We start from the raw sequence: 5,594 nt of genomic DNA on the forward strand, positions 1-5,594 counted from the left end.
CACGTATAAGCCCAGATGGCCTGAAGTAACTGAAGAATCACAAAAGAAGTGCAAATGCCCTGCCCCGCCTTAACTGATGACATTCCACCGCAAAAGAAGTGAAAATGGCCGGTCCTTGCCTTAAGTGATGACATTACCTAGTGAAAGTCCTTTTCCTGGCTTTAAAAGCTCCCCCACTGAGCACCTTGTGACTCCCACTCCTGCCCTCCAGAGAACAACCCCCCTTTGACTGTAATTTTCCTTTACCTACCCAAATCCTATAAAACAGCCCCACCCTTATCTCCCCTCGATAACTCTCTTTTCAGACTCAGCCCACCGGCACCCAGGTGATTGAAAAGCTTTATTGCTCACACAAAGTCTGTTTGGTGGTCTCTTCACATGGACGTGCATGACACCCTTCCGCAATGAAGATTGTGAATTTCACCACGTCTACAAAGTCCCTTTTACCATATAAGGAAAGAGATGCATCAGTTCTAGGGATTAGGGCATGGACATTTTTGGGGTGGCAGGATTTAGCTCGTTACATCCCCTTTTCAGACTCGTGCATGCCTTCAGGTGCAGGGCATTTGGGAATGAGCTGATGTTGGATGATAGCAAGAGTTTGAGGTGTTCTCTGGCCTTTGTTCTGATAATTATGTAACATATATCGAGTGCTTACTATGCACCAGGCACATATTTATTATGAAGTTTAATATGCAACCTTTGCCATTTTCTGACTTATCCTCATCCTGAAGACCAGATATGTTAACAGGGCCAGAGACCAGGTTCAAAAAGGAGAGCAGGCCAGGTGCAGTGGCTCATGCCTGTAATACTGGCACTTTGGGAGGCCAAGGCAGGAGGATCACTTGAACCCAGGAGTTTGAGACCAGCCTGGGCAACATAGGAATACCCTGTCTGTACAAAACATAAAAATTAGCCAGGCATGGTGACATGTTGGCCTCTACTGTCTCTTGATATCTAGCCTCCTGGGTCAGTCCCAGTTACTTCAGAAGCTGAGGTGGGGAGGATCACTTGAGCCTGGGGGTGGGTAGGGGTGGGGGTGGGAGGCAGGGAGGTGGGTGTTGAGGCTGCAGAGAGCTGTGATCACTCCCACTGCACTCCAGCATGGGCAACAGAGAAAGACTCTTTCTAAAAACAAAAAACAAAAAACAAAAAAAAACCAGCAAGCAGCATAGCTTCTTCTACCAGCAGTTCTTCTGTTCTATTTTGTAAACACGCCCACCCCACCCCCAAAAATAAGAGTAATTAGATATTTCAAATCATCATAGATAAAGCACTTAGGGGAGAGAATAAAGTAAGGGGTAACCATGGTCTAGAACTCAAGTTGGAAATTAAGCCTCCAGAGTCTTCTCACTACCATATCGGGAACCTGGAAAATCAATCAAATGAATGGAAATAGCAAAGGGATTCCAGAAATATTTTGGACATCGGTGCTCACTGTCTAATAAACAAGAAGCAACGCAATGTTGAGAAGAAGCTGTGATTGTAATCACTAATAAGTGCTATTAGACAAATGAATTATTACAGTGTGGAAAATAAATAACAGATTTCTACCTCACACTGTGCACTGCAAAGCATTCCAGAAGGGTAAAAGAGCTAAGATTTTAAAGTAAAACAAACAAGAAAACGGGAATAGCAATCTGTCCTAGCTCTAGGAAGCTAAAGTAGACAGCTTTTCAGTGTGTCTGCCCAACTTGCAATGATTCCTTCTTCTTTGGAAACTTTGGAAACCTCTTTGTCCACCCCTTAAGCCACAGAGGTGAGTCTTGAGGAGCCATATTTATCCTCTAAGGCCTGGTCCCCTAGGCATAGCTGATTGGATCCAGCTCAGGCACTCTATTCATTTCCTAGGGCTCCCATCACAAAGTGCCACAAAATTGATCGCTTAAAACAACAGATATTTATTGTTTCACAGTTTTGAAGGCTGGAAGTCTGAAATCGAGGTGTTGACCAGGCCATGCGCCCCCGAAGCCTCCAGGGGAGGATCCTTCCTTGTCCTTTCCAGCTTCTGGTAGCTGGGTATTCCTTGGCTTGTGGCAGCATAAATGTAGACTCTGCCTCCCTCTTCATCTTCCCCCTGTGTCTGTGTCCCAATTTCCCTCTCCTCATAAGGTTACCAGTCTTATTGGATCAAGGCCCATTGTACTCCAGTATCCTTATCTTTTTTTTTTTTTTTTTTTTTTGAGATGAAGTCTTGCTCTGTCGCCCAGGCTGGAGTGCAGTGTCACGATCTCGGCTTACTGCAACCTCTGCCTTCCGGGTTCAAGCGATTCTCCTGCCTCAGTCTCCCTAGTAGCTGGGATTACAGGCACACACTACCACGCCCAGCTAATTTTTGTATTTTTAGTAGAGTCGGGGTTTCACCATGTTTGTCAGGAAGGTTTTGAACTCCTGACCTCGGGTGATCTGCCCATCTCGGCCTCCCAAAATGCGGAGATTACAGGTGGGAGCCACCACGCACCTGGCCTCTGTATCGTCATCTTAATTAATTACTGCTGCAATGACCCTATCTCCAAATAAAGTCCCAATCTGAGGTGCAGGGGTCTGGGGCTTCAACATACCTTTTTTGAGGAGACACAGTTCAACCCACAACAGGCACCTAACCCAAACAGTAACAAACAGAGTTATTTCCCTGGGACTTGGGAATTGAGAATGAGGTTCTAGTCACAGCCTAGGTTGGTCTCCTAAAGAAAGAAAGCGAAGGGAGGCTGAGGTGCCAGCCCTCTTAGGCTCCAGGGACTGATTATGGAGAAAGTCTATTCCCAGAAAGAAGAAAAGGAAGGAGTCGGGTGGGGTGAGGAGGAAGAAGAGGAGTCCTCCTGGAAGCACCTTTCCTCTATGATCCCAGAACCTTTCTGCAGCAACACTGCTCTCCCTGTCTGCTTACAGTAAAGCCTCTTTTGTTTGCTTAGGGAAGCTCAACTGGTTTCTCTTGCTTGCAAGCAGAGCTAATAGAAAAGCTAGAATCAGAGTAAGATGCTCTATTAGTTCTCTTTTGCTGCTGTAACAACTTTCCACAAACTAAGTGCTCAAAACAACACAAATTTGGCTGGGCATGGTGGCTCATGCCTGTAATCCTCACACTTTGGGAGGCCGAGGCGGGTGGATTACCTAAGGTCAGGAGTTCAAGACCAACCTGGCTAACATGGCGAAACCCTGTCTCTACTAAAAGTATGAAAGTTAGCCAGGTATGGTGGCACATGCCTCTAATCTCAACTACTTGGGAGGCTGAGGCAGAATCGCTTGAATGTGGGAGGCAGAGGTTGCAGTGAGCCAAGATCATGCCACTGCACTCTAGCCCGGGTGACAGAGTGAGACTCTATCTCAAAAAAAAAAAAAAAAAAAAAAAAAACAAAGGCAACACAAATAACACAAATTTCTTATCTTACGTTCTGTTGGTCAGAAGTCTGCTATGAGTCTCACTGGGTTGAAACCAAGGCATCAGCAGAGTTGCATTCCTTGCTGGAGATTCCAGGGACAATACATTTCTTTGTCTTTTCCTGCTTCTTGAGGCTACCTGCTTTCCTTGGTTGGTGGCCGCTTCCTCCATCTTCCAAGTCAGCAGGCAGGGCAGGTACTTCTCAGACTACTGTCTGTCTGCAGCCAGGAAAGATTCTTCACTCCTGTAATTAGGTTGGGCCCATCTGCATAATCCAAGATACTTTCCCCATCTCAAGGGATGTAACCTTAATCACACCATTTGTAAAGTCCCTTTTGCCATATGAGGTAATGTATTCACAGGTTCTGGGGATTAGGATATCGATATCTTTTTTTTTTTTTTTTTTTTTTTTTTTGAGACGGAGTCTTGCTCTGTATCCCGGGCTGGACTGCAGTGGCCGGATCTCAGCTCACTGCAAGCTCCGCCTCCCGGGTTTACGCCATTCTCCTGCCTCAGCCTCCAGAGTAGCTGGGACTACAGGCGCCCGCCACCTCGCCCGGCTAGTTTTTTGTATTTTTAGTAGAGACGGGGTTTCACCGGGTTAGCCAGGATGGTCTCGATCTCCTGACCTCGTGATCCGCCCGTCTCGGCCTCCCAAAGTGCTGGGATTACAGGCTTGAGCCACCGCGCCCGGCCGATATCGATATCTTTTAGAGCCTATTATTTTGTCAACCACAGGTGCACAATAGAATATATTATGACCATTTGTAGTAAGATAGATGACCAAGCATTTCTTTGTACTGTTTCTTTCTTTCTCTTTCTTTCTTTCTTTCTTTTTTTTTTTTTTTTTTTTTGAGACAGAATCTCACTCTGTTACCAGGCTAAAGTGCAGTAGCGCAATCTCCGCTCACTGCAACCTCTGCCTCCTGGGTTCAGGTGATTCTCCTGCCTCAGCCTCCCAAGTAGCTGGGACTACAGGAACACGCCACCACGCCCCACTAATCTTTGTGTTTTTAGTAGAGATGGGATTTCACCATGTTGGCCAGGATGGTCTCAATCTCTTGACCTCATGATCTGCCTGCCTCGGCCTCCCAAAGTGCTGGGATTACAGGTGTGAGCCACTGGTACTGTTTCTTTTTCTTACAAAATTGCTGCATTTCAACAATACAGTCTGAAGCTCTTTTTGAGGAATATAGGGTCAATTCTGTGACATTCAAGGACCTCTATTTAGCTGCCTTCTCATAGCAGAAGTTTTAACTCTCCCAGAAAGACATAAAATGAGTACATATTCCCAAAGGCCTCATTGGAGCCAGGGAAGAATAAACAGAATTGGGTGAAATATGTATTTCTCACTAAAGAATTTCATTTATGGCTGGGCACGGTAGATCATACCTATAATCCCAGCAATTTAGGAGGCTGAAGTTGGAGGATCACTTGAGCCTGAGAGTTCAAGACTAGCTTGGGCAACACAGGGAGACTCCATCTCTACAAGAAAAAAATAAAAACTTTAGCCAGGCATGATAGTGTGTACCTGTGGTCCCAGCCAGATGGGAGGCTGAGGTGGAAGGATCACTTGAGCCCAGGAGGTCAAGGAGGCTGCAGTGAGCCATGTTTGTGTGCCACTGCACTCCAGCCTGGGTGTCAGAGAAAGACTGTCTCAAAAAAAAAAAAAAAAAAAAAAATGCATTTATGAAAATGTAATTACCAGCAAAAGGCTATTTGAAAAAAATGTGGTGGCCAGGCACAGTGGCTCACACCTGTAATTCCAGCACTTTAGGGAGCAAAACGGGAGGATGACTTGAGCCCAGGAGTTTGAAACCAGCCTGGGCAATATAGGAAGGCCCCCTCTCTGCAAAAAAAATTTTAAAAATTAGGTGAGCCTGGTGGCAAGCACCTATAGTCCTAGCTACTGAAGAGGCTGAGGAGAGAGGATTCCTTGAGCCCAGGAGATTGAGGCTGCGGTGAGTCATGATTGCACCACTGCACTCCAGCCTGGGGGGCAGAGGAAGACCCTATCAAAAAAAAAAAAAAAAGAAGGAAAGAGGGAAGGGGAAGGGAGAGGAGGGGCGGGAAAGGGAGGGAAGGGGAGGAAAAAGGGAAAGAAGAAAGAAAGAAATGTGAATCTTCTCTGAACTGAGAGTCTGGGGTGAATACCTTCATAAAAGTTGTCTCTAGCAGGGGGCTATAAGGTCTAATTTCTGTATAGATACAATAA

Source organism: Chlorocebus sabaeus, chromosome 21 (genome assembly GCF_047675955.1).
Source record: "Chlorocebus sabaeus isolate Y175 chromosome 21, mChlSab1.0.hap1, whole genome shotgun sequence".
In the NCBI taxonomy this organism is placed as follows: domain Eukaryota; kingdom Metazoa; phylum Chordata; class Mammalia; order Primates; family Cercopithecidae; genus Chlorocebus; species Chlorocebus sabaeus.